This window comes from Triturus cristatus, chromosome 3_1, assembly GCF_964204655.1.
Source record: "Triturus cristatus chromosome 3_1, aTriCri1.1, whole genome shotgun sequence".
NCBI classification, from domain to species: domain Eukaryota; kingdom Metazoa; phylum Chordata; class Amphibia; order Caudata; family Salamandridae; genus Triturus; species Triturus cristatus.
The window spans coordinates 804561563-804573679 of record NC_140583.1 but is presented as its reverse complement, the minus strand read 5'-3'; the positions used below and the strand labels follow the sequence as shown (position 1 = coordinate 804573679).

Below are 12117 nucleotides of genomic sequence, written 5' to 3'. Positions count from 1 at the left end.
GATTTTTTCTTGACGAAGCACTGGTTTCCAAATGTATTTGCAGTTTAATTTTAGTTTCACATTTACAGCCGTTTCTTGTCAGCTGGAAGGTAAGTTATAGGGTCACTGGATATGAACTTCAGAGAGAGGAAGTTTAGGTTCAAAAAACCCCAGATGTGCGTTGCTGACACACTGCAGTGGCATGCCTCTCTGAGCGCGCGAGGTTCTGGAAAGTATTCACCAATAAACCTATGGGGCCCCTTTAACTAAATATAAGAAGTAAGAGTGCCACAGATTTCATTACTTAAAGAGGCCCGCGCGCCACTTAGTTGGAGACATTCTCCATTGTAAAATAAGGTGCCGAACAAGAACGAAAATAAATGTTGATATTTTAACTGTGACCAAGGCAGGATGCACAGCAGACCGATCACATCACTGTACACTCACTGCCGTATACATTAGTAAATATCTCATGACAGGCACTAATGTATGCTTAGGAATATATTGTTCACTATAAAATACGCGACAAACACACAAGTGTGTGTGCCCCAGATTCAGACTGGGAATACCATGTCCACGCACCAAATGGACCCCATTATTATTAAGTGAAAGTGCACAAGAAAACAGAAACGGGGGCGATGGCGGGGAGCAGTGTGTGTGCTTCAGTTTGTGTGTAAATAAATTATCGGCTACGTAATAGCACGTCTAGAAACTGTGCTGTTTGTGTCCCGGAGTCGAAATCTACCCACAAAATCAATGGCACATCCGTGCACATTGGTGTAAGCATTGTATCAATCGTTGGTCCCACTGGTTCTGGGCACCACTGGAAGGAAAAGTGCCAGCGGCCTATTGGGCATCAGCCGATCCATGTGTGTGAAAGTGAAAGTGAACAAGAATATATATGGAAACAAGCAAGAAGTGGGATAAGGGAGGGGGTAGGTCGCGCCGTCTAAGGGGAGAGAGGCACAGGCTGGTAAATGGTGTGCACTTTCGCGGCCGCTTTGATGTTCTCAGTGGCCGCGCGGCTCACTGAGAACAACAAAGAGGACGCGAAATGTTCACGCAGGCTGCCCAATGGTTCGCGCGCCCGGCGCACATGCACTGTAGTTGGCGGCCTGAAAGCACTGGTTTGCACTTCCAAATCCCCCTTTTACAAAAGCTCTCGCGAGAGCAGCGCTGAAGCGCTGGCTCAGGCGAGACCTAAAAATGGGGTTAAACTCTTGTGGAGCGTCAGACTTCCTTGACATACTATGACACACTGGAATATGTTGTGAGTGTCTGTTGTGTCCTATGAAGGTAGACACCAGGAGCCAGGATGTATATTTAAGTCTTCTTTATTCAGTTTCAGTCCCAAGTTACATCAGCCTTGACTCCAGCCAGCCTAACATGGTACCAGCCCCACCAGGAGCAGTCTGCCTAGCTGCTCAGCCCATCTCTAACTGCCAACACTCATCCACTCAGACACCCAGGCATTCCACGCATCACAGGCACACCAACATTCCATTACCATCTCTCACTCTGGCTGAGCAGCTAGAGGCAGCAGGGCTGGAGTACATGTAAATACAACTTAGTAGGGTATAACAGTGTCCTTTCAGGTTTTTAAACAAATTCATGTAAAAACTGAGCTGTAAAATGCAATATTTGGCCTTCTAAAAATAATTCCCTTCTTGAAGCCCTGGCTTGCTTGATTATTGGGACCTGTATTACTCCTGACCATTTTCAAAGATCACCAGCCACAGCTGCTGAGCAGAGGGGTCACGGGCAGGGAGGGAAGTGCAAGAGCAGAGTGAGCGAGGGACAGAAATTTGGAAATGAAAATAAGGTTGTTGTCCAAACCTAAAATGGGTACAATTATAACCTGCCGCCCTCCTGACCTATCACATTAGTCCACTAAGCCACCAGACCCCATAGATCGTCCCTCTCTTGATCAGGGCTGTAGGTTCCATTGTTGCAGCATGCGCAGTGACACCGGGACCCAGACACCTGAGGGGCCACTTGAACCCTGATTATTGCTGTATTTTATTACTCCAACAGCAGCCAGGAGCTCATTTCTTTCCTTTCATTAGATCCTGTGACACATTGGCAACGTCACTGCTCCCTATGCCACTCATCTCTCACCAGCAACGCCCACCTTCTATCCACCCCTGCCCCTTCCGGGAGCGTGTCCGTTGCCCTGCAGTTTTAACCTGAGTACTTGGGGCTGCTCAGTACTGAATCCCATACAGTCCAGCCCTAACGCACAGCTTGCTATGCCTTTACTGAGGCACTGACAGCTGGTCCAGTGCACCTCAGACCTGACCTGCAGCGGCCCCGCTATTTTTGTATTGAGAACCATACAATGGTGTGCCAATGCAACTTGGTTCTGGTATACAGCTACCTCTGCTCATTTAGTACCAGCAGCAACACACATTCTTAGCAGTACACCACTGGTCTCACCTAGAGCGCCTTTATGGTTCCATCACTGGGAGGCATCCACAGCTCTTGCAGTCCAACCCAATTATCTGAGTGCAGCACCTTTGCTTTTCTAGCACTGTGTATGCAGCTGTACCAAGGGCCCTGAGTAAGGGCCTGCCCACTAAGGGCCCTTATAGTGCAAACGCCATCTGCAGCACTGCCTGTTATTTCAACATAGAGTGTGTACAGTTCCCTCAAGGTATTGCAGCCCTGATCTATAGTGCCCTCTCCCCATGCATGCACTGGAACCAGTGCAACTCCTCATATGCACCCAGGGGCGTACCTACCATAGGTGCAGCATGTGCACTGGCACCAGGGCACAGAGCACTGCGGGCCCTCTGAACCCTGATAAGAGCTGAATTTACTACCCAAAAGCATTCAAAAGGGCCATTGATCCTGCTTGCTCCAGGGCCCATGGCATTGTTGCTACGCTACTGTATGCATCTCAACCCTGACCTTCATCCCTGTATGCTAATCCAACAATGATATCCGTAAAGAACTATGTTGATGTACCTCATACGATAAGCTTTGGCACTCTTGCCTATATCCGCCTACTCTTTGCTGTTATGGGAGGCACTGAAATTGTACCCCCACCACATACCAGGATACGAGGAGACTGTGTGTGATGGCACCCTATTACAGTTCAAAGGGCTTTATAGCTTCACATCTAGAGGCAAGACATCACGCCTTCATTGCTCCTCTCACTTAATTTCTTCTTGCAGCTAACTATGAGGGGGTGGCCATGTAAAGTCTGTGCAGTCCAGATACGTGGGTTTCCAGTTCTCCCTTCTTAGATTAGTGATCACACCGCACCTCCGGAAGCTTTACTGGCTTCCCATTCACAAGTGCAGCCAATTCAAACTTCTCATGCACATGTACAAGTACAAAGACCTACACATCACAGGACCAGAATACCTGAACAGCCACATACACTTTCCCCAGACCACCAGACACCTACTCTCTGCCACACTCTCCCTCGCACACATTCCTCGCATCCAGAAAAGCAAAACTGGAGGGTACTCATTCTCCATCACCCAAGACACGGAATGACCTCCCTCAACACATCAGAGCCTCCTCCTCACTTCATGAGTTCCACAAGAAGCTGAATACCTGGCTCTTCATATAAGCACATTAGAACCACAAACCCAAGCGCCTGGATACTCTCTCGGGTGATTATTGCGCTATACACATCAATATAACATAAAAAGATTAAATTTGCTTCTTAATAAACAGCTGCCACACACTTGAGTTCCCAAATCTCCAGTCTGTCATCGTTCAAAGAACCCTGAGTTGATACATTGTCAGCATATAAAAACATGAAACATGAAGATACAGTTCCTTGTTAAGGTAAGGTATACCCCAAGATTCTAACCTCACCCCCTTAAAGCTCAGGTGCTCTTAAAACAGAAAATTGACAATGAAAATAAAAATGGCTTGAAGGTAGATTTATTTTCTTTATTCTGGCGCACTAAGCACAAATCCAGTCCCTATCAATTTCAAAATCTTCCAGGAAAGAGCAAAACATTTTCTAAAAAGGCTGCTTTTAGGCCTGGAGTCTCTGCTACACTTAGTGAGACATGAGATAAACAGTGACAAACTGCTGGCCTCATTCCCAGCTACGGTGTAGCAATGCCAGGATTAGGTTCCTAGGAACCTTGGCACTCTTCCCCATCCCATTGTCACATTTATCAATACTTTCTACCCTATAGAAACCTTCTAGTTTACTGGCCTCCTCATTTGCAGGCCTGCTGGAAAGACACATAGGTGTTCCATCCAAAGTTGATATGCTACCTGGAAGCTTTGGATTTCCCACAAGTTGATTTTGTTTCTTTAAAAAAAACAATTCACACACTTTCGGAAGAAGAAACATTTGGGATTAAAACTGGTCTGAGGGACATTCAAAGTGGATGCTACGATCATATTGACCTGGAAGGAAACTTGGCTCCTATACTGTTGAAGCTCTACAGGTAAAGGTGGCGTGTGGATTGGCTTCGCAATGGGGATGCCCCGAAATGGGCATGGGAAGCCCTATCATAACATACACTGATTGCCTGCCACATTAGAAAAATCTAATCCACAAAACAGTCACAGTAGAGAAACATTGCTAGGGTAGACAAGTGATTCCTGTTGGCCAAATGTACACTGAGCCTCAGGATGAAAACTACAGCAGAGAATCAGAGCACTGGGGCTATATTGGGCACCATTACCAGCCATATTCGTCCATCAAACACTGCCAGCATACCAAAGTAATTCAAAATGGTTGAATTTAATGTTACACTATTTTATTGCATACTGTGTTTTTTTTTTCCATATAGCACAGACTTCACCAATTCATTGGGTTCTTGGCACTTTTATGTTCTTGAAGAGCTAACTTGCGCTTTACGATTTGTGGGTTATGGCCTCTGATTTAAATGTGGGGGATGTCCTTTGTAGAGTGAAGGTCTTCCCTACATTGAGTGTGAACTGTATTGGGGTTTCTCCATGTAGAGAGATGCATGGAGAAGGGGCAACTGTTCACTTTTATGACACTTGATCTAATCCCTGTCAGCTTTACAAGTGTTGCCCGTCCTTAGGAGCCTATACATGCATTTGTAATTACAACAGGTCTTGTGCCTTTCTACATGACATATGTGGGCATGCCCATGCCTTTTTAGGTCTCACCTGAGGCAATCCATGTGTTTGTGAGGCATTTTGTTAGGTTACATAGGGCTTAGAGCCTACTCATTGCTTACAATTGATTGGCTTCTTGGTCACTTTCGGTTGCTTGCTTCTCATTCATTAGCATATGGGGAGTTTACTTCTTCTTCTTGTGTTTGACCCTCCCCTGGAACATAGCCCAAGTACTTGTGCTCTTCCACTGCTTGGGTTTTGGAAGCTACTTTTTCATTTTTGTTGCCTAACTTGAGCCGGTGTTTGTTGGTGCGGGCCCTCTAGCACTCATTTTTGGGGACTGGCACTTATTTTTCCTGATCGGACATTGCCTGAGAGCAAACTAGGGAAAAACACACAAATAGGAAAGAAGTAAGAGAAAGATAGAAAAACGTCACCAAGGTATAAAGTAGGAACCTGCAAGAGTGAGATAAAGGGGCAAAGAGTGTCTGGAAGTGGATTAAAGATGATGTCATTTAAGGATCTCGCATCTTTGGTATTTAGCGCACTGATATTTAATAGCGCTGGCTGCAGGCGTCTGAGAATCGCTTTGGCTCCAGGCACTCATTATTTTACAAAGTAAACACTGCTAGCCATAAACACCTGCTCAGAGCCAAGATATCCCTGCTGGCGATACTTCTCTTTACAAATACACATCACATAACCATGTGCAATTGTTACTAATTCCCGAGTCAGATTGCTCCTCACCCCAGAACCATCACTGACATGTTTTCTATTCCTCTTTCACACCAGAATTGGTGAAGACACACGTATTACTCTCACTTACTCCAGAATCAGTGGTAGCACCTTGTGTGATCTTCGTTCATGACGGAATGTATGCCAGCTCATTTTGTGGTCTCCAGTTTTCTCGTGAATAATTTGCCTGATACTCCTACACTTCAGAATTAGCACTGACATTTTGTACAGCTCTCCGCTGACACCTTGTCCAATTCTCAACTACTCCATAATCAGCAGTGACATGTCTGATTCTCAGTTATTCAGACAGTAGTACTGACACATTGTGTTATCCTCGCCCATATTCAGCACTCAAACCTGGAGTGATCGTGGCCCATATTCAGTGCTAACGCGTTTTGGGCTGCTCTAAAATAAGCGATGACACTGTGTCTGATTCTCCATTACTTTACTGTCCGCTCTGACACATTGTACATTGTACCACATTGAACACTGACATATCGTGTGCTAATTGCCCCAGAATCAGTCCTCATACCTGGTCTGATTCACAGTTGTCTTTCAAAGGGGTGTGCAGTTCCTAGTGGGAGGAGCAGGAAAAGGCAGGTCTTTCTTCGTGATACCCTCACACACTCCAAAGGATGTCATGCTTCATCATTGGGCCAAGATCCTCGTCGGGCCAACGCTGCAATGCCCGACGGGCTCCCGTAAAAGGGGCTCTTTGGCGGAGATCTTTTGAAGCAGCCGTGGGGCGCGTGCAGGTGTGAGGGCTGGGTAGTGCACAGGGAAGTGGGTTAAAATAAGTTTGGCGCTATCCTACTCTCGTATGTTGTATTCCTGTGGTAGCTCAGGCTTAATTAAAATGTTGGTGTCCTAAGCTAATGTAATGTTCCTAAAGGGCTATGGTGGTGTGGTGGGTCAACATGTTTCGTACCTACTTAGCCCCTAACTGGTCTGGTGGCACTTCATCAGGACCAAATAAAGGGGCCCGGAGCAAGGGTAGGACAGACGAGAGTCCGTTTGCCACCTTTTGTGACTACAGAGCAATGACGTGCTGTGCCTCCCCTGTCAGTCGTAGAACTTTATACTACGCGTCTTCTACCCTGGTATATTCTACTGCGCCTGGTCATCAGATAAAATTACGAGAAGCAGACTAGCGGTAGTGCTCCACACACCTTTTATATGGTCCTGATGAAGTACCACCACCATTGGAGGAAGGTCACCAAAACTCGGTGGTCTCAGGCCCTCACCACCTCCCAACCCGATGCCTAAACAGACCTCGACCAGACCATCCAGAACTCCCTAAGGCTCCCTCTGCTGCCCCCAACTGATGTATAATAAGTGCCCTGGGTGGACAACTTCCTTTAATAAAGCGGGCCCCGGGGGATGGTGTTACTGGGGCAGGAAAATTATCAGGGTTGGGAGCCACGTTGCTCCCCCTCCCCTTTTTGATAAAAAAAAAAACATCGGCCCAGTAGGATGGTGTCCCCAGGGCATAACAAGGCTTGGGGAGGAGTGGGGGTGGGGGCACACAGCGCACCTCCACTTTCAGTAAACAAAAAAAGGCCCTGAGAAAAATCCCTGGGGGATGGGTTCCCCATGGCATAATAAGGCTCAGGGGGGCATCGCCCCCCCCCCCATAATAAAAAAAAAAAAGGCCTGGGGGGGATTGGGTCCCTAGGGCCTAAAGAGACTCAGGGAGAGTGGCCGCGTGTCCCCCCTCCCCTGCTGTGTAAGTTTTGGCCATAGAGTGGGCTCCTTGTGGCCTATACTGGCTTGGGAAGCGGGGATCATCTCCCCCCCCCCCCCCCCCACCGCTTTAAAAAAAAAAAAAAGGCCCTGGGGATGTGGTCCCCAGGTCCTAATATGTCATGGGGAAAGGGGCTACTTGGCCCCCCTCTCTTTAAAAATGCATAGGGCACTGAGCATGTGGTCCCCAGAGCCTGATGAGGCTTGGGAGGAGGCCTGCGCGGTCCCCGTCCTCAACACAAAGTGGCCAGGGGCAGTGGGGGGTGATGTGGTCCTCAGGACCTATTCAGGTTTGGGGAGGGGTGGTTCACTTGGCCTAATGGCCCTCCTTAAAAAAGATTTTTTTTTTTAAAGCACCTGTGGTATGAGGTCCCCAGGGCCTTATAAGGCTCGGGAGGGGAGCCTCACTATCTATCTATCTATCTATCTATCTATCTATCTATCTATCTATCTATCTATCTATCTATCTATCTATCTATCTATCTATCTATCTATCTATCTATCTATCTATCTATCTATCTATCTATCTATCTATCTATCTATCTATCTATCTATCTATCTATCTATCTATCTATCTATCCTGAGGATGGGCTCCCCAGGGCTTAATGAGGCTCGGGGAGGGCGGCCCTTGGCCCATCCCCTTTAAAGAAAAAACATAAGGCCCTGTGGGGGGTAGGCCACAGGGTCTACATCACTCATGTCATAATTGTTGTCATAGAACATGTCATCCCTGATTCCATCGCAGATGACATCATTGATGACGTCACTGATAACCTCATCCAAGCATCGTTTTTGCACATATTGCTCTATAGATTAGTATGGCATTAGAGGCCTGAAAGTAAGTACACAATAACTCAGAAAAATAGAAGGCATCATTAATGCCATTGCAGATGCTACTCCCTTAGGTGTAGAAAGCATACACTTCACAGGTAGCGTAGTTCACATTAACAATTAACCACAGATATATGGGGAACCCTCATTGCATACAGTGTTCAATCTGTATAGAACTGTTCAGAGAAAGCCAAGTTCCTAAAAATACTGAACGTCTTTGCCAAAATGAATGCCCATTTGCGCACAGCTTTTATCTACATCCAACCCCTCATAGTCACCGAACGGGCATTGAGAAATTAAGTTAATATGAGTAGAAACGTGGGACCTGTCATTAGAGTTTACTCTATGGAGAGAGCTTCCTCTGTACCACAGTGTTTGGAGACAGTGAAACTCTCAAAACACACCACAGAGTATTAAAGGTATCTACCAAAAACGGGGTACAATCTATACAACGCTTGTCAAAAAAGACACTATTTGCTTAAAATGACCAAGGTCTGAAGGTACTAAAGATTATACTACCTCCAGCCTTCATAGTGTGGTGAAAATGTTACAGACAGTCCACCTTCTGAAGCAAAAGAAGCACATGTACATAGGTTAGTACCAGGTGCAGACAGTCTTCTACGTTATGTACAAATGATCATGCTAAAATAATCCTGTCTAATGACTCAAGGCTACGTACGATGCTTAGTTTCTACTATGTAGAATCTTTGCCCACTTTTTCTGCAGAACCAAAAAACCTGTGTGGAACATACTGACACAAGTCGTCAACTGTCATCTGCACAAAGGATTACTCTTCAATACAAAGAGTTCTAACATGTTCAATACCTCTACAGAACTATGATGCGTTAGCAGCACACTCATTGGATGATGTTGTCAGTGATGTCTTCAATGATGTCGTTTGAGATCTCAGTGATGTCATAAATGTCAGAGAACAAGTCATGAGTGATGCCATATGTGAGGTCATAAGCAGTGCATCGCAAGGGTGCAAGTTACAGTTAGCTCTGCGCAAATAAAGTGAAAAACAACATTAATCATATAGGGACCTGAATACTCCCTGAAAGAAGGAAATTGCTGAGGTCTCCCTTCGTCCAAGGAGGTATAAGAACCTGTAGACTAGCATTCAAGGGCTCAACCCCGAACATACACCCCTGAGCATAAGGGTTGTCAAATTTGTACAATTATTTGTGGTGAAGGGAACTTCATATATACGTGCAAGAAAGACTGAAAATAAAGTACGAACATAATCATACAAAACAAAGAAACTTGCAATCGGCCATTTTCCGTAAGTTCTTTTTCCAATCAAGTAAATGTTAACTGTGCGGTTTTTCTTTTGTTTTTGTATTATTTTACAGCAATGTTTTTTTTACGTGTATTTAAGTGTAATGGTTTTAAGTGACAATGCACTTTATTAATGAATCTGAATCACTATTCTAGCACCAATTAACCCAATTGCTCCCGGACGCCCTAATTAGGAAGTCTGGCTGCACAAAAAGATGGCCCTAATGACTGGGGTCTTGTTCTATGTCGTTGTTGCTCATGGCAGACCTTGGTACTGGGCACCACCACTTCTCTTGTAACGTTTAAAATGTTCCTTAAACTCCTTGATTTTGAATCAGCCTCCAAATAATCTGGTTCTCTAATCAATGCCTGGCTCTCTTTCATGATCTACCCCCTTATCACTCCTCGTTTTCACTTTCTAGCTTCTCACTTTTGCAGCCTTACTCTCTAGCATTTTTTGGTCTACTCATTTTACCCTTTGAGCATGGCACCATAATTCTCTCCCCTGCCTCACATGCTTAGACCAGGCTTCCACATCTGTGGGCATCTGGCAAATTATGACTTAATTACTTGCTTTGACTCCCTCCACTCACTTATACATTCTCATGCTTGGAGTGCCTATCAGATATCATGTGTTGTGTATTCCAATTTCCTTTTGTCACATGCTCAGGCATTGCTTTACCTTAACTCTAGTAACTTTCATCTGAACTGCAAAGTGTTCTGCTGTCACTGGGCCTCGCCTGCGCTTTAATAAAACACGAAAATGAATAAAAATAAAATAGGTATGAAGCACTGGCTGCAGCCTTGAGGGGCGGCGTGAGGCTAAGCACAAAATAACTTACTTTTTTGGCAACACCCTGGAACAGAACAGAGGAAGATGCCAGGAACAGTTCAGCCAGAGACATCGGCCCCTGGTGGTGCATGCCACGTGGCAGATTCACTGGCTCAGCCCCAACTTCCCAAGTACTAAAGCACGTACATTGATCTGAGGCAGATGCCAGTCAAGTGGCCTCCACGACAGGAACGAGAAATTAGAGGCTGCTGCCTCAGTTATGGCCAGCAGAGGGCTCCACCAAATCTTACACACAGGACATCTTTTCTCTTTATGGTAGGTAACTCAGGAAATTGAATTCAGTTTACATTACTGGCATAGCACGTGGGAGCGTTTCTAGGTGATCCCCTATAGCAGCAGAGGTCGTACCTTTCAGTGGAGCAGCTGGTGCCCACGTCACCCTAATTAGTGTCTTTTTTTCATTACCATATTCCTTGGACGCAATTTCCTCGTTTGCATTAGGGCCCTTGGCGCTCTTGCCAGGCCACAGTTTTAGCAGCAGCCACCGCAGTTGTGGTGATATGCGAAATGACAACGTTTCAACCCCGCTTTATATTTTTGGGAGAATTTTTTTAATTTCCACAATATATTCCAGGACCCGAGCTAGAAGTAACATATACGCCTACTGGACCATTTGGGGAAAATAAACTTTGCGATACCAAAGGGGATGATGGATGGAGCGCTTGAGCTAATCAAACACTCGCCCCCAGTCAACTGATCTGGGTTTAATCCATCATCATTCTTTAGCTCACTCCACCACCCCAGTTCAGACATGGCCATAAGCAAATCAGTCTGACCCTGTGCCTCATGGGAACAGTCCAGCCCGAACTGCCAAGCTATGTCTTCCCTGGACCAGAAACAAGCATCCTGGGACCGGTTTCGGGTTCATAACCCTCGTCAGCCAGGCTTCTTGATCCCAGTGGCAAAGTGAGCAAGGGACCCACGTCTGGGCATACCCTGCCAACTTAGGGCGAACAAAGCGATACCAAAGGGGATGATGGACGGAGCGCTTGAGCTAATCAAACACTCACCCCCAGTCAACTGATCTGGGTTTAATCCATCATCATTCTTTAGCTCACTCCCCCACCCCAGTTCAGACATGGCCATATGCAAATCAGTCTGACCCTGTGCCTCATGGGAACAGTCCAGCCCGAACTGCCAAGCCATGTCTTCCCTGGACCGGAAATAAGCATCCTGGGACCGGTTTCGGGTTCATAACCCTCGTCAGCCAGGCTATCTTGATTTCAGTGGTAAAGTGAGCAAGTGACCCAGATCTGTGACTGGGGGTGAATGTTTTGCCAATGTTCAACATTCCGTCCATCATCCTGTGTGTTTTGCTGTTCACCCTATGTGGGAAGGGTATGCCCAGACGTGGGTCCCGTGCTCACTACGCCACTGGAGTCAAGCTATCCTGGCTGAAGAGGGGTGAAACCCCGAAACCGGTCCCAGGATGCTTGTTTCCGGTCCAGGGAAGGCATGGCTTGGCAGTTCGGGCTGGACTGTTCCCATGAGGCACAGGGTCAAGACTGATTTGCATATGGCCATGTCTGAACTGGGGTGGCGTGGTGAGCAAAATAACGATGGATTAAACCCAGATCTGTGACTGGGGGTGAATGTTTTGCCAATGTGCAACATTCCGTCCATCATCCTGTGTG

The 12117-nt window shown here is 46.3% G+C and overlaps 1 protein-coding gene across 4 annotated transcripts in view; it reads left to right on the top strand.

Annotated features, from left to right (window-relative positions):
- The window catches only part of LOC146861075 (UDP-glucuronosyltransferase 1A1-like), a 444482-nt gene that overhangs the window by 252703 nt on the left and 179662 nt on the right, over positions 1-12117 (top strand). The gene's annotated exons all lie outside the window — the stretch shown is intronic.